The 18,629-nt window shown below is 43.4% G+C and overlaps 1 protein-coding gene across 1 annotated transcript in view; it reads left to right on the forward strand.

Annotated features, from left to right (window-relative positions):
• The window catches only part of LOC126471198 (neurogenic locus protein delta), a 1,411,427-nt gene that overhangs the window by 776,470 nt on the left and 616,328 nt on the right, over positions 1 to 18,629 (forward strand). The gene's annotated exons all lie outside the window — the stretch shown is intronic.

An 18,629-nucleotide genomic window follows, 5' to 3' on the forward strand; every position in this document is an offset into this window, starting at 1 on the left:
TGACATGGCATAACATGAAGTCCAGGATCTTGATCTCAGTAGCGAATAGATATCATCTGTAAAACAGTAGCTGAAATGTTTCATCTTACTTAATACCATGACTCACTCATACATGCAAGACAATGTTACTAAAACTTTAGACATGTTAGTAATAGTAATTACTCAGTATCATTAGCATTTATTGAGGTACTTTTCTGTCTCGAATTCCAGGTATTTTTGTCTTCCATCTGAACTGATATATTACATTCAAGATAGCTGAAACCCTGATTTCGAAACTCAGTTCATGTTCTTACTGTCCGCATCTCGTGATCGTGCGGTAGCGTTCTCGCTTCCCACGCCCGGGTTCCCGGTTTCGATTCCCGGCGGGGTCAGGGATTTTCTCTGCCTCGTGATGGCTGGGTGTTGTGTGATGTCCTTAGGTTAGTTAGGTTTAAGTAGTTCTAAGTTCTAGGGGACTGATGACCATAGATGTTAAGTCGCGTAGTGCTCAGAGCCATTTGAACCACTCTTAGGTATTCGCCAGTATACAAGCTTACTTTCCATTTTCTCGTCAGTGATTTCAAGGATTCTCCTGATTCACACCCCAAGCACTGACGAACACTCATTTGTACTTCCGTTTGTTTGTGGGAAACGAACTTATAATAAAAGAATAACTTAAACGCGGTACCTCTTCGTTCGTTCAATTAAAGGCGAGATCTCCATCAAGTTCGAGAATTTAGACATGATCAAGAAAAGGGATCTGCACAGGCATCTAAATTTGTCGTACTTAAGGTGATTAAAGGAGATACACTATGTGATCAAAAGTATCCGGACACCTGGCTGAAAATGACTTACAAGTTCTTGGCGCCCTCCATCGGTAATGCTGGAATTCAATATGGTGTTGGCCCACTCTTAGCCTTGATGACAGCTTCCATTCTCGCAGGCGTACGTTCAGGCATGTGCTCTAAGATTTCTTGGGGAATGGCAACCCATTCTTCACGGAGCGCTGCACTGAGAACAGGCATCGATGTCGCTCGGTGAGGCCTGGCACGAAGTCGGCGTTCCAAAACATCCCAAAGGTATTCTATAGGATTCAGGTCAGGACTCAGTGCAGGCCAGTCCATTGCAGGGATATTATTGTAGTGTAACCACTCCGCAACAGGCCGTGCATCAAGAACAGGTGCTCGATCGCCATCTCCGAAATGCTCTTCAACAGTGGGAAGCAAGAATCTGCTTACAAAATCAATGTAGGCCTGTACTGTGATAGTACCACGCAAAACAACAAGGGGTGCAAGCCCCGACCATGAAAAACACGACCACAGCTTAACACCACCGCCTCTGAATTTTACTGTTGGCATTGCACACGCTGGCAGATGACGTTCACTGGGCAATCGCCACTCCCTGCCATTGGATTGCGGCATTGTGTACCGTGGTTCGCCATGCCACACAACGTTTTTCTACTGTTCAATCGTCCAGTGTTAACGCTCCTTACACTAATCGAGGCGTCATTTGGCATTTACCGGCGTGATGTGTGGCTTATGAGCAGCCGCTCGACCATGAAACCCAAGTTTTCTCATCTCCCGCCTAACCGTCATAGTAGTTGCAGTGGATCCTGATGCAGTTTGGAATGCCTGTGTGATAGTCTGGATAGAAGTCTGCCTATTACACATTACGATCCTCTACAACTGTCGGCGGTCTCTGTCAGTCAATAGACGAGGTCGGCCTGTACGGTTTTGTGCTGTACGTGTCCCTTGACGTTTCAACTTCACTATCACATCGGAAACAGTGGACCTACGGATGTTTAGATGTGTGGAAAAGCTCGCATACAAACGTATGACACATGTGACACCCCGTCACCTGACCGAGGAATGTCCATTAAATCAGCATCACGTTAGAAGCACTAAGACATAAACAGTTGTCATCATTTTCCTTGCAAAATAATCACATCGATATTTATATGTCAATTCCCACTTTCATTCAAATCGGACAGTTACTGTATTGTTAGGGAGGGATACTGAACAGGTTAGACAGCAAGTACGAGGAAGGCAGACAGCCGTGATTTGTTCACAGAAGAGTCATTAATTCGTTAAAATTTGGAACAGTTGTTACATAATGATACTGTTATCTAGAAGACCAAGTGGGGTAGTTTCAGCCGCCTAATCAAAAGGGATTTTCTTTCTCCGCGTACAATGACCCGTTTTCTCGTGGTGTGTAAAAATGGTTCAAATGCCTCTGAGCACTATGGGACTTAACTGCTGAGGTCATCAGTCCTCTAGAACTTAGAACTACTTAAACCTAACTAACCTAAGGACATCACACAGCCCGCAGCTCGTGGTCGTGCGGTAGCGTTCTCGCTTCCCGTGCCCGGGTTCCCGGGTTCGATTCCCGGCGGGGTCAGGGATTTTCTCTGCCTCGTGATGGCTGGGTGTTGTGTGATGTCCTTACGTTAGTTAGGTTTAAGTAGTTCTAAGTTCTAGGGGACTGATGACCATAGATGTTAAGTCCCATAGTGCTCAGAGCCATTTGAACCATTTTTTTTTTTTTTTTTTGACATCACAACCATCCATGCCCGAGGCAGAATTCGAACCTGCGACCGTAGCGGTCGCAGGGTTCCAGACTGTTGCACCTAGAACCGCTCGGCCACCCCGGCCGGCCCGTGGTGTGTAAGATTTGTGTCTTAGATACATCTGTTGAGTGTAGGTGATTATAATGAATGTGTGTGTATAGTGCTGTGTCATGTTAATGCTTATATTACGGAGAGGGTGAAACCCACTGCTGGTACATAGCCTGCTCCTATCGAAGAGCAGCAATTGGGGGGGGGGGGGGGGGGGGGGAGCCCATGCTTAACGTCGCCATCCAACGGACCACTATCAACAGTGTGACATACACTCGTATCATGCGACACTGCGAAGAGTTCTGAAATTTAATCCAGGCCATTGGTAGAAGTCTGGTGGTAAAATAACTTTATCGTAGCCCCTCTTCTTCCCTTCCCGACCAAATACTGGCGGTGCAAATTTCGTCCACCACCAGGATTAGAACCGGCTACCTCCCAGTCGAAGAAGAACACACAGGCGTGTGTCAGCCTCATGCTATCGGGTGTTGGCCAGCGTTGTAGTGAGACATACTAAACTGCCTAAAGTGAGTGCTGTATCTCAAGTTCTACAACCTCCGTAACGTAGCGGTTGCTGAACAAATGTCACTACATGCGTAAGAATCAGGATCACATATTGTATGAAATGTCATCCAAATGCATCGCACTTAACGTTTGTCCTCAATGTCACTCCGCAAAGCTGGCTTTTAGATAATGATCACTAGCACGATAACGTCTAAAAATATTTACGTTTCAGTGTGGGAACATATAATAAAATACGACTCGCCTCACAACACCACTTTTGTCTCCTACCACGCCGGTAGCCATTTATACATATCAGTCTGAGGCAATTGTGACAACAAGCGTGCTACCAGCCCAGTTTCCAGTAGACGGGCGCATAACAGTCGACACCAACACGTCTACGCCCATTGCTGTGCTCTAGCGACAAGTTGATAGAGTTGTACGGTACATTACAGACATGCGTATATGATAATGATGCTAGAGCTCCGTGGATTAAATTTCTTCAAGTAATCCCCTGTTGTGGATCACTGTGCAGTCCAGTACACATTTCTCGCAGCTGACCTTCACCTGTTCACCGGTTCCAACCACACGTTACTTACGTAGCAGTATGCACTTTGTGAGCTGAAATGACAGTCCTATATTTTCTAGAAGGAAAAATCCGCCCCTTTCGAATTCGACTTTTAATATGGCGTCCATTGTCGTACATCTACATTTACGTGATTACTCTGCTATTCGCAATAAAGTGCCTGGCAGAGGGTTCAATGAACCTCCTGCAATCCGCCCCTCTACCGTTCCACTCTCGAACGGCACACGGGTAAAAGCGAGCACTGAAATTTTTCTGTGCGAGCCCTGATTTCTCTTATTTTATCGCGATGATCATTTCTCCCCATGTAGGTGGGTGCCAATAGAATGTTTTCGTAATCGGAGGAGAAACCTGTTGACTGAAATTTCATGAGATCCTTCCCGGGTTCGATTCCCGGCGGGGTCAGGGATTTTCTCTGCCTCGTGATGGCTGGGTGTTGTGTGATGTCCTTAGGTTAGTTAGGTTTAAGTAGTTCTAAGTTCTAGGGACTGATGACCATAGATGTTAAGTCCCATAGTGCTCAGAGCCATTTGAACCATTTCATGAGATCCCATGGCAACGAAGAACGCCTTTGTTTTAATGATAGAGACTCCATTTCATGTATCGTGTCTGTGGCACTATCTCCCCTATTTCACGATAATACAAAACGAGGTGCCCTTCTCTGAACTTTTTCGATGTCATCCGTCAGTCCCACCTGATCCAGATCCCACACCGCACAGCAATACTCCACGAGAGGGCGGACGACCGTGATGCAAGCAGTCTCTTTAGTAGACCTCTTGCACCTTCTAAGTGTTCTGCCAATGAATCGCAGTATTTGGTTTGCTCTACCCTCAACATTATCTGTGTTCGTTCTAATTTAGGTTATTTGTAATTGTAATCCCTAAGTACTCGTATTTAGTTGAATTTACATCCGTCAGATTTGTGTGACTTATCGCGTAATCGGAAGTTAGCTGGTTTCTTATAGTACTCATATGAATAACTTCACACTTTTCTTTATTCAGGGTCTATTGCCGCTTTTCGCACCATACAGATATCTTATCTAAATCATTTAGCAATTCGTTTAGGTCATCTGATAGACAAGAGAAACTGGTATATTCTTTCACGTTTCCACTTTGTTTGACGGCTCTTCAATCTTTGAGCTGTAACATTTTTCTTCTTGAAATTACAACGAAATGAACACCTTTAACTGCTTACAGGCGTTGACATACGTCAACGGGGACAGATGAAAATGTGTGCCCCGACCGGGACTCCAATCCGGGATCTCCTGCTTACATGGCAGACGCTCTATCCATCTGAGCCGCCGAGGACACAGAGGATAGCGAGATTGTAGGGATTTATCTCTGGAACGCCTCCAGCAAAACCCACATTCTCAACGTATTGTCCCACACTACATTCGTAGTGCCCCCGCTCATTATACTCATTACTCGCGGCGCTTTGCCGATTCCCGTAAGAGTTCGGGCACTGTTCGTGAATTCGCACAGAAGAAGAAGATGGTCAAGTGGCCGGTGAGCCTTAACTATATATATATATTTACTAACATGGTATCTGCTCTTTCGGACATGTCCAAAAGACAGATACCATCTTAGTAAACGTATATTTCTCTTCTTGGTCACACCAAAGGGAAGGCGATACTGGGATTAGGCGTACGCCACCTTTCTGCAGTCGTAATCACTAACTGCTGGTACACTGAAATTATAAGCCACAAGCTACACAGCGAAGCCAATACTTACCCGAGAGTCAAAGATCACATCTTCGCGTGTCATTGGCAGAGAATGTCATAAGTGTTTGTAGATGTACCGACATTACTCTGTCAAATTGAGCGATGATATTGTTTCCCGTAGCGGCAGTTTTATACTGCGAGGACCGTGCCTCTGTCTCCTTGCCCGCATACATGCCATCACGGGGACCAAAGTTCTACGGAGATCCGTATCCGCTTAACTTATTTGGAAAGTTCCCCCTTCTTTACAATGCTGAGGTCGAAGCGGAAGCAGAATGCGGGCTCTTGGCGTCGTCTATCCTCTTTTTATGACCACCATTACCGACTGTGGGGTTGACTTGCTTTCCTATTCGTGAGTGGCTCATAACAGAACTGTAAATCACAACTAATGCGTTCACTGACTTCCATCTCATCTTATTCTTAGATAACTAAGAAGACCTCTTTGCTGTTGAATAAAAATTATGCATTTCTTTCTGGACTGTGGTAGGTATTCTGGATGAACGACAATTCTAACTTCACACTACTCTTTAAGACTCATGCTGACTTCAGCGCTGTTCTTAGTTTGTTTATCATAATATCTGACAAGACTGATACTAAAACAATCTCCCGATGCAGAAAAAACATAAAAAGGTAATATTTTAATAATTTAAATAACTCATTACTTTCTTTCAAACTTTCAGTGGGAAACAACAATAGTGCTTCCCTTTTAGCTCGATGAAAGCTGGTATTTTTTTTCACATTCACATAAGGTGCAGAATTGTACCACCACACAAAACGGAATCAGCCCATAAACCTAAACAAAACTGTACTCTGGTTCCTTAATTTTGGGGAAGATTTCCTTAAGGCACCGTAGCCGATTTCGAATTTACACATCCGTCATCAGATAGCTAACATGATTTCAAGTAAATGAAACAACAAGTTTACTGTTACCAGTCACCGTTTTATTTATTTCCACGACGCATTTCGAAGGTTTAAATCTCCATCATCGGGTGGATTTACATTAGTTAGCATGGCATTTGTGTATGTGTTGTGTTACGATTTTTTTGGAGGAACTTGTGGCACTGCCTAGTGGAGAAACAAGACACTATTTCAGAACCTGGTTTTGGATTTCTTCTGACAAAAAATTAAACTGATATCTAATGGTAAACATAAAATAAGTACAATAGAGTACCTCCAGTGGTCACAGGTTCCTTTCGCTGTCGTAACACACCACATGTATACTGTCACATTTGTAAACAAATATGGCGTCTGGAATCTGCTGGGTGCAAGGTTCGTATAGGAGAAGAGAAGACATAATCGCAAAGTGCAAAGAATATACATCATAACAACATTATTACAGAATAATTATTTAAAGGATTTGGAGGTGTTTGTTTTGAGGTGTCGAATAAAAATGTTCAAATGTATGTGAAATCTTATGGGACTCAACTGCCAAGGTCATCAGTCCCTAAGCTTACACACTACTTAACCTAAATTATCCTAAGGACAAACACACACAACCATGCCTGAGGGAGGACTCGAACCTCCGCCGGGAGCAGTCGGGTGTCGAATATATGTGTGTGTACTTCAGGTGGCATATAAATCCGATTTTGACAAGTTAAAACAGCTTAACATTCGTACTCGTTTGTGCAATCAGGTGAAATGTTAAAATGGCTTAAACTTCACACGTGTTAGAACAATCAGGTGAAATGTTGCGTACATTAAGTGCAATAATCATATTGGCTACAGCAGTAAAATTATACATAGGTGACAATATTTGATGGGATTAATAGACAGATGTGAGAGGCGAATGTTATGTTGTTATGATGTATATTCTTTGTACTTTGCGATTATGTCTTCTCTTCTGCTATACGAACCTTGTACCCAGCAGATTCCAGTCGCCATATTTATTTACAAATGTGACAGTATACATGTGATGTGTTACGACAGCGAAAGGAACCTGTGACCACTGGAGGTACTCTATTGTACTTATTTTATGTTTACCATTAGATATCATTTTAATTTTTTGTCAGAAGAAATCCAAAACCAGGTTCTGAAATAGTGTCTTGTTTCTCCACTAGGCAGTGCCACAAGTTCCTCCAAAAAATCGTAACACAACACACACACAAAAATGCCATACTAACTAATGTAAATCTACCCGATGATGGAGGTTTAAACCTTTGAAACGCGTCGTGGAAATAAATAAAATTGTGACTGGTAACTCTGGAACCGCGTGACCGCTACGGTCGCAGGTTCGAATCCTGCCTCGGGCATGGATGTGTGTGATGTCCTTAGGTTAGTTAGGTTTAAGTAGTTCTAAGTTCTAGGGGACTGATGACCTTAGAAGTTAAGTCCCATAGTGCTCAGAGCCATTTGAACCATTTTTTTGACTGGTAACAGTAAACTTGTTGTTTCATTTAATGTCAGTAACAGTCACGGTAAAGCCTAACCTAAAATGTTCGCATTTAAAGTTAACATGATTTCATCAAGATACATGGAACTTTGGCTTACAGGTGAGTTACGGTGAAATGACTGGTAGGAACATTTGTTTTCACGTACACTACCTAACCAAAAATATCAGGAAATTCCTACCTAATGCGGGATTGGCCACTAGATATCAGGGTGACGGCCTCCCCGGTATAACATGAGATGGGAAACATTGTGTTGACAGCATAGAAACAGCAACAGCAGAAAGTATCGGTTACAAGGGCTCAGTGACTTCGACCCTGTAGTTGTCACTGAATGTTACCTGAGTAACAAATCCATCATGGATATTTGGAACCTTCTAAGGCCACCCAAGTCGACTGTTCGTTCAAAATGGTTCAAATGGCTCTGAGCACTAAGGGACTTCACATCTGAGGTCATCAGTCCCCTAGACCTTAGAACTACTTAAACCTAACTAACCTAAGGTCATCACACACATCCATGCCCGAGGCAGGATTCGAACCTGCGACCGTAGCGGTCGCGCGGTTCCAGACTGAAGCGCCTAGAAACGCTCGGCCACACCGGCCAGCCTCGACTTTTCGTGATATGGCTGTAAAGTGAAAACGGGAAGGAACAGCCACACTAAACTTAGACTAGGAGGATCTCAGGTTCTGATGGACAGGGACCGTCGAGCAATACGGAGAGTGTTTGTCAAAAATCGCGTGACATTGTCGTAACAAATCTCTCGTGGGTTCCAAAGTGCTACGGTCAGTTCACCTACCACAATGACTGTGCGTATGACGTTCAAAAGGATGGGCCACAATGATCGATCAGCTCCTCATAATTCACACATTTTTGTTGTTAATGTTAAGTGGCGCTTGAGGTGGTGTAAAGAGTGACGCGACTGTACAGTGAATGACAGGAAACAAATGATTCAGAACTACTAAACACGACATACACCGTGGCAATCGGCTGGAAGGGTTTGGGTTTGGCGAATGCCTTGAGTATGTTACCTATTGTGTTGTTGGACAAAAATATGTACACGCCGCAAGAAATGCATCCTTGAACATAATTGCAGATGCTATCCAAGCCTGTAGGTTACGCTGCTGTATTTAATAACGAACAGCAGCTATGCAATATCCCCAGTACGTTGCATTGCAAGTACCAGTCGCTGTCAGAATAGTGTTCAATCCAGATGTCAGTGCACTGTATCGGAGCTAAGTCATTTCGAACTTGGACGAATTGTTGGTGTTTGTATGGTGGGTGCTTCCATAACCAAGGTAGCTGCATTGTTGCCGTTTCGGAAGGCACCGCATCGAAGGTTTACACTGAAGAGACAAAGAAACTGGTACACCTGCCTAATATTGTGTAGGGCTCCCGAGAGCACGCAGAAGTGTCGCTACACGACGTGGCATGGACTCGACTAATGTCTGAAGTAGTGCTGGATGGAACTGATGTCGTAAATCTGTAAGAGTACGAGGGGGTGAATATCTCTACTGAACATCGTGTTGCAAGGTGTCCCAGATATGCTCAATAATGTTCATGTCTGAGGAATTTGGTGTCCAGCGAACCAGCGGAAATGTTTAAACTCACAAGAGTGTTCCTGGAGCCACTATGTAGATATTCTGGACGTGTGGGGTGTCGCATTGTCCTGCTGGAATTGCCCAAGTCCGTCGGAATGTACAATGGGCACAAATGGTTGCAGGTGAACAGGCAGGATGCTTACGTACGTATCACTTGTGAGAGTCGTATCTAGACGTATCAGGGTACCATATCACTCCAACTGCACACGCGCAACACCATTACAGAGCATCCACCAGCTTGAACTGTCCCCTTCTGAAATGCAGAGTCCATGGAGGTTGTCTCCATTCCCATACACGCACATCGGCTAGATACAATTTGAAACTATCAGTTGAAGACATAAAGTCTGAAAATGAGTCCGTGATCATATTTTTGGCACTACAACTACGATGTACCTACATGTTTAGCTTGACGTTGTTACTACATCAGAATAGTTTATGATCTGAAGATGGCAGTAGCCGAAACCGGAAATAGTAAAGTGTAAAAATTTGTGTTATCAAGACGGACCTCTAAAATAAAATTCGAAACGACACTCGTCCGACCCGGCAACATGTTTCCAGTCATCAACAGTCCAATGACGGTGTTGAAGGGCCCAGGCGAGACGTTAAGATGTGTGTCGTGCAGTCATCAAGGGTACACGAGTGGGCCTTCGCATCCGAATGCCCATATCGCTGATGTTTTGTTGAATGGTTCGCACACTGACGCTTGTTGCACTTCTGTCACATTGAACGATTCTCTTGGGCCGTCGTTGGTGTCTTTCTTGCAGGATCTTTTCCCTGCCGCAGCGATGTCGGTGATTTGGCGTTTTATCGGATTCCTAATATTCACGGTACTCTCGTGAAATAGTCGTACAAGAAAATCCCCAATGTATTGCTACCGCGGAGATGTCGTGTCCCATCGTTCGTGCACTGACTATAATACCAGGTTCAAACTCGCTTCAATCTTGATAACCTGCCATTGTGGCAGCAGTAACCGATCTAACAACGGCGCCATTCACTTGTGGTCTCATATAGGCGTTGCCGACCACAGAGCTTTATTCTACCTCTGTATTTGAATACGCTTGCCAATACCAGTTTCATTGGCGCTTCAGTGTATATCGGATACAGGGAAAGCGGAAAAACGTCATCCGCTTCGTCACAATGTGGACAAACGCGTACGTTGAGTGATCACGATGGACGGTCATTGAATAGCATTGTGACGAAAATTAAGAGGACGATAGCTGCAAAGCCACTGCAGAACTGAACGTCGCACTCTCGAAACCGTCAGCACCAAAACGACACAAAGGGAGCTCCATAAGCGGGAAATTGCAGCGCGAACTGGAATTCTAAAACCACTCATAGTTGATGCAGATGCCCGTACAACGAAAACGAAGTGCCGAAACCATAAAATCCACAGGGTGATCAAAAAGTCAGTATAAATTTGAAAACTTAATAAACCACGGAATAATGTAGATAGAGAGGTAAAAATTGGCACACATGCTCGGAATGACATGGGATTTTATTAGAACAAAAAAAAAAAAAAGTTCACAAAATGTCCGACAGATGGCGCTGGACAGCAACACTGCTACCGTGACGGGTAAGGGGTACGCCGATATGTTACAGAATCGCATCATCCCCAGCCTGGCTGATAAACACCTGCTGGAACGTACGATGTTTATGCAGGATGGCGCTCCAACCCATATTGCTAAACGCGTGAAAGATCTCTTGCTCGCATCGTTTGGTGATGATCGTGTGCTCAGCCGCCACTTTCGTCATGCTTGGCCTCCCAGGTCCCCAGACCTCAGTCCGTGCGATTATTGGCTTTGGGATTACCTGACGTCGCAAGAGTATAGTGATCGACCGACATCTCTAGGGATGCTGAAAGACAACATCCGACGCCAATGCCTCACCATAACTCCGGACATGCTTTACAGTGCTGTTCACAACATTATTCCTCGACTACAGCTATTGTTGAGGAATGATGGTGGACATATTGAGCATTTCCTGCAAAGAACATCATCTTTGCTTTGTCTTACTTTGTTATGCTAATTATTGCTATTCTGATCAGATGAAGCGCTATCTGTCGGACATTTTTTGAACGTTTGTATTTTTTTGGTTCTAATAAAACCCCGTGTCATTTCAAGCACGTGTGTCAATTTGTACCTCTCTATCTACATTATTCCGTGATTTATTCAGTTTTCAAATTTATAATGACTTTTTGATCACCCGGTAGAGCGTCGAGCAACGACAAAATCTCATTTACTCGGATGAGTCTTATTATATTGTCTTCCTTACTTCTGGCCGAGTTTACGCCCGAAGAGTCAGACCTGGCGGGAATTTAGTAACGATTTAGGCAGCCTTACCTTGTTTTCGAAGAGCTATATGGTTATAGTGCAAGTGCGCATTATTGCCAAGGACAGTCTGACGAACAAAAAAATATGTGTGAAATCTTATGGGTCTTAACTGCTAAGGTCATCAGTCCCTAAGCTTACACACTACTTAACCTAAATTACCCTAAGGACAAACACACACACCCATGCCCGAGGGAGGACTCGAACCTCCGCCGGGATCAGCCGCACAGCCCATGACTGCAGCGCCTGAGACCGCTCGGCTAATCCCGTGCGGCGACAGTTTGACCATTTTGGATGATCAGGTTAATCTCATGGTATAATGTTTATTATTCAACTGTGATGTTGTGTTCCAAGACGACATGGCCCTTGTTCACACAGCTCGCATCGTGCAGGGCTGGTTTCATGAGCACGAGGTTGAACTGTCGCATCTACCCTGGGCACCGCAGTCACCAGATCTCAATGTTGTTGGGACTTTGTGGTCTACTTTAGAGAGGAAGGTGCGTGATTGCTATTGACCTCCATCATCGTTACCTGAAATTACCACTATTTTGCAGAAATAATTGTATAAGTTTCCATTTAAAACCATACAGGGTCTGTAGTTATCCAGTTCGAGACGACTGGAAGCTGTTTTGAATGTGAACGGTTTTCCTACAGCGTATTAGGCTTGGTAATGTGTTGCATTTTCGGTGTTTCCACATTTCTGTCGACGCCCTCTATAGTGCCAACAGTGAAGTGCGGCGGAAGTGGTGTTACGGAAAGGGTGTGCTGTTCGTGGTTGAGTGCTGCCCCCTTATTGCTCTTAAGAAAATGCTAAAGGTGGAAGGATATGGACACATTTTATAGCGCAAACTAGAGGAACGAGTGAGAGGCGATAATTATTTGAATCAGCATTACAGCGGACTGTGTCATAAAGCAGCATCTGTGAGGCAGTAGTTTTAGAACAATGACATTCCTGAAACGTGAATTGTGATTCCTGGAGCTGTCTTGTTTCCGGGAGTCTTGACTTTAAGCCAGTGGAAGATCTTTGGTATGAGTCAGAACGACAAATTCGCTTCAGACCCCAGTTGCCAGCATCACTATTGTCTCTGGTCTCGGCTCTTGAAGAAAAATGGTCTGCCATTCCTTCACAAACACTCACAAATCTTACTGAAAGTTTCCGCTGTGGAGTTCAAGCAGTCATTTAGGCGAATTGTGAACATACCCCGGCGAGCAGTATGTGTCTTGATAGTTCTGAGCAGGTAGTGTAATTCTCCAATGAATAACATTCATATTGTTCTTGATATTCTTCCGGTGGAAACATATGTTATAGGCATTTCACGGCAGTGCACCTGTAAACCAAGCTCCCGCGCGTTTTGACAAAATCATGGAAGCCTTCTGGCGATGAATATTTAAATTCGAAATCAGTAATGGTGCTGTTTCAATAGAGTAAATCAAACCCAAATTGTGGTTGGCTGCTGCTGTAGGCTTTCAACATTCTGCATCACATAAAAGCCACTGTTCTGCAATAATGTCGTTATTTCACAAAACAGGATTTGACTAAAACGGTAGAGTGTGGGTTAATGTACCACTCTCACCAGGGAGCATTAAGGCATGTGAGGGCATTCTTCGATGTGTGAGCGATGTAAATGCTGTATAAGCATATGGTATACATGATTGTAATTGTGCATCGGCAGTATTGTAAAAATGTTCACATGTGTGAATTCCTAGGGGCCAAACTGCTGAGATCATCGGTTCCTAGACTTACACACTACTTAAACTAACTTATGCTAAGAACAACACACACACCCGTGCCCGATGGAGGAATTGAACCTCCAGTGGGAGGGGCCGCGAAATCCGTGACATGGCACCGCTAACAGTTCGACCACACCGCGGGGCTCAGAATTGTATTGCATCCCCGTTATTAAGATTAAAGTGCTGGAAAAAAATATAGTACAACCTAGTACTAATTTATATCTCTCAAGGAACATTCAACAAAGCAACCGAACCTGTAGTCCCCATTGGACAGTCGAATTGGTGTAACACCTGCCGCCGGCCGCGGTGGCCGAGCGGTTCAGAGCGCTTCAATCCGGAACCGCGCGACTGCTACGGTCGCAGGTTCGAATCCCGCCTCGGGCATGGATGTGTGTGAAATCCTTAGGTTAGTTAGGTTTAAGTAGTTATGAGTTCTAGGGGCTGATGACCTTATATGTTAAGTCCCATAATGCTCAGAGCCATTTGTAACACCTGCCGATAACATTCCGTTTCTTTGAAAGACATTCAATCCATCTCACTCGTGAACGAACTGCCAAATCATCTCTATTGAGATAACCCCATTACTGACGTCGGAAATGAACGAATTTGTCAAAAATTAAAAATTTCCTGAAAGTTTATCGACTGAAGGAGTGTAAAGTACCTGAAAAACAATTCCGTTTACCTAAGAATATTCCGTGTTTAATTACGGACATGTTTATATACAGCACCATGTACTGTATATACTTTAATGTCACTAGTTTTAGTCTGCGAGGACCATCCTCTACCATTGGATGATAACAGAAAAAAACAGAGAATGGTGTCAATACCAGAGAGTGTAAAAAAGTAATAAAATTCTTACATTGTATTGCATACTTGCCAATAGACATTGTATTGCATAGTTGCCAATAGACACTTACTCGACAAAAAATCGTTGTAGCCTTTTTCATTCCGACATATACTGAATAACACGCTTTTGATTACCTGGACCCATCTGTACTTCCACTGAAAAGACGGCATACAGCCAGCCTCTAAGACGCTGATGTTAGACATACATGCCGATCTCAACATTCTATATGTATCAATAATCTGTCCATGTTACTCTTTTTACCCTCACATAGCAACTGTTGCGAAAATGTCGTAACTTCTTTGGTGAAAAAATGTGTTCAATTTGTCTGTTGCCTACTGTGTTGCATATTTACTAAGATTACGTATCTCAGGTTTAGTAGCAATCTTAGTAGCCACCAACAACCTGAGAACAGCTGTTATCATTCCACAAGTCCCCACCAAAGATTACTAATCGACCGCTCATAGATACGCTATGCTTCCCACTCGCCTTCACTACTACTGTCCTTGCGTGCTCGGTCCATTCCACATCGCTTTGCAATGTTACATGTTACACCTTGATATTTAATCGACACGATTGTGTCAGGCAATGCACTACTAACGCTGTTTTGGAACATTACGACAGAGATTTCCCAACTCATGTGAATTAACTTACATTTTTCTACACCTTGAGCAAGCTGCCATCCATCACACAAACTAGAAATTTTGTCTCAGTCGTCTTGTAAGGTCCTGCAGTCACTCAACGGCGACACTTTTCCATACGGACGGCATCATCAATAAACAGCGTCAGATTGCTGCTCACCATGTCCGTCAAAATGGTTCAAATGGCTCTGAGCACTATGGGACTTAACTGCTGAGATCATCAGTCCCCTATAACTTAGAATTATTGAAAACTAACTAACCTAAGGACATCACACACATCCATGCCCCAGGCAGGATTCGAACCTGCGACCATAAAGGTCGTGCGGTTCCAGACTGCCTCTAGCATGGATGTGTGTGATGTCCTTAGGTTAGTTAGGTTTAAGTAGCTCTAAGTTCTAGGGGACTGATGACCTCAGAAGTTAAGTCCCATAGTGCTCAGAGCCATTTGAACCATTTTTTTATGCAGAGTATTGTGGTGGAAATGACTAATACGCAAGATCAAAAAGTTTACTGTTGAAGCCTATATAGGTGTATTAGCTGGTGTGTAAAAGTCGTATGGTCACTGACCAAAGACTGAAGTTGGAGATACAGAAACAGGTAGAACCGTTTTTCATGCTGAATGTCAGAGAAACCATTTTCACTTCTATTATGCTTCGATGACAAACCCGATCGAAGAGAACGAGGGCAAATGATGATTTAGCACCTATAAAAATTTTGTCGGAAAAGTGGGTGGAAATACTTTCGAAACTATGAAATCCTTGGCAAATGTAATTGCAAATGAGCAAAAAAACTTAAATTTAAAATTATAGCAACTTTTAATAATTTATGAATACTATGCCCTTATATACCAATCGGGTCTCTATGACCTAAGTAGCATATGTGTATGGCTTTTTTACGGTAATGAGCAGCGTTAAATGAAGCTAACTATCTACGTGAAATAGACACTTGCTATATAATTATCTCTAAATAAAGATGAACATATGGCAGTGTATTTAGTAGCAGTCATCGATGTTAATATAATAATAATATAAAAATAGAATCAGGTAATTAACCAGTCCAGTTGTAAAAAGTTTTATTGCTTCAAAATCACGACTGGTTTCGGGCGATTATAAGCCCATCATCAGGTTTACAAGACTGTAAAGGAGAAACGAAGAAATTATAAAACGAGATTGCATAGCACTTAACACTAGTTTGTTGCAATAACAGTGGGGATTCCCTGTCCAAATACAAATATGAAGTTCATACTGTCGGATTAGTCAGAATGAAACTTGGGTGTCACACCAGATAGTCAACACAATAACCTAAGAAAAGTGAGCGGTCGTTATTTTGCTCCAATAAAACTATTCATAGCAAATGAAGCGGTTATTTATTTGATTCTACCATGACACTCAGTTGGTGATATCCTTTAACCAAATCTTATAATGACCTTTGTGTTATATGTTGACAAATGCACATATTTCGGTATGGGGAAAGTACATTATCGAAAAGATAAAACGAGAATATTGAAAAAATGTTACGAAGTTGTGTATTAAGCCGTACCAGCTTTTGAAATTTGTTTATTGGCACTTAAATGTTGGGCTGCACAGAGACCTACGATTACACAGTTCTACATGTAATAGGAAATTTCTTCTCTGACGACAGACATAAGAGCCGTCACCTGTAATCGCCACACACACGGAGATAATGAGGAAACGTGGCGTTGTCTGCGACGTAACGCGTGTTGTAAACACGGAGGCCAACAGCAGCTGGTGCTATGAGCGCTGCGGCACTCGCTGATACTGGGCCACGTCCGCACTTAGCCCTTATCGGAAAGACGGTGGGTGACTGAGCTGCCTTAATTAGTTTCATGGCCGCCGCTCCACTTCTGACAGTTCTAGTTCTGTGCTACACGAATAACGGAAGCTGTTGGTGGAACAGTAATTCGATTTAATGTGTGTGCAGGAATCCACGGCTGCAGCAGTCATTATAGTGCAAGATAAAGGAACTATATTCCCCACATCGTAATGGCGTATCTGCATAATAAATGTACTGAGAAAAACCTTTGAAAAGCAGCTAATCAATAGATTAAAATGCCACAGGATGCTAACGGGATTCAGTAGTGCTCGATATAGATTTAGTAAGGGCAAATTTACAAATGACGTAATTAATAAGGAGGGAAAATTGGTGACACTGCCGACACAAAGTATGAAAACACGTATAATGATAAAATACTGGGGCATTATATAATTTACGGTATGCTTCATTCTTCAGAAGACTAAGGGACACGCTCTACCCAAGAATGTTACACTGATGTCTACTCTATTACTGCAGAGACTGAAATGTGACACTGTCAAGTCCCACATCAATATTTTCCAAACATATTGTGAAAGAATGCTCCCAGAGCTACGACTACGATCTCGAAGTCTGGTATGTTAACTTAGAACCATATCTGTATCGATTACAAAACGATTAGGAATTGCTAGAAGTTGTAACACGTGTTGAGGACTTATTACTTTAGTGCACGCCAACTGTCGAGATTCGCTAGTAAATGACTGTAGCAAACATGATGTTGTGTACACAGTTCCGCGTAGTCAGCGCGTACACAACTTTCCCAATAGAGCGCGCCCCGCTAAGCACAACAGCGCAGGCGCAGCGCTCGTCCGTCTCCGCACTACGAGATGGCGCTACCTAAGAGCCGGACCAAATTCTGCTTCCGCCGATCCGCGTATTAATATGTAACGCAGCCGATGAGATTGCTGCTAATGTAGAGCCTTTCCTCCTCGCGGATCACACTCGCGCAGTGATACCTGAACGCTTGAGGTATTGTAACGAGTGTACAGACCTCCGATTACTCAGTCTGCTTTTGTCTGCACCAGTCCGTACCAGTCTATAGTCAAGTTTCAGACTGCGCATAAGAAGATGATCATATTCCTGTACATAGCCATGAAGATAAATGTATAGACACTTTGTCAAGTAGCAGAGATATGTGAAAATAAGATTAACGTACCAAGACCAAAGGAACTTCAGATTGTCAATTGTAAGCAGCATCCAGAACCAAGTTAAGTTATTTTTATGCTTGTTATTATTTTAATAAATGTGTGTGAAAATTAATCAAGTTATGTTTAAAGTTAGTCACCATCAATCTGCTACTCTAAGCGTGCAAGTGGCATTTCTATCGTCTGACCTAACGGCAGAAGATAAACTCGCCACAATAAGACCACGAGACATATTGCTGACACTCGCCTACTTCGTTAGAGCTACAAGTCAAGTAATCTGATGGTGTGTGTACCGAAGGTCTTACAGTACGCACACCACACATGCATTAGTTGTATTCGCAGGTGTCGCTCGAGGTAGCACCACAAAATTCGACACCTATTGTTAGAGGAAGCCTTATAAGGGTTCAAATGGCTCTGAGCACTATTGGACTTAACTTCTGAGGTCATCAGTCCCCTAGAACTTAGAACTACTTAAACCTAACTAACCTAAGGACATCACACACATCCATTCCCGCGGCAGGATTCGAACCTGCGACCGTAGCGGTCGCGCGGTTCCAGACTGTAGCGCCTAGAACCGCTCGGCCACTGTTGAACATGCCTCGTAGCTTTCCTCTCTGTTCAGTATCTTACTGTGGATGGTGTGCACTCAAGTCCACTTAAAATTCGAGGTCTGAAATACATTTCGGATGTTCAAATTATGGTTCCTGCACTCGTTTTTCCTTCATAATTTCAGCAAC

The sequence above is a fragment of the Schistocerca serialis genome, chromosome 3 (genome assembly GCF_023864345.2).
Source record: "Schistocerca serialis cubense isolate TAMUIC-IGC-003099 chromosome 3, iqSchSeri2.2, whole genome shotgun sequence".
In the NCBI taxonomy this organism is placed as follows: Eukaryota; Metazoa; Arthropoda; class Insecta; order Orthoptera; family Acrididae; genus Schistocerca; species Schistocerca serialis.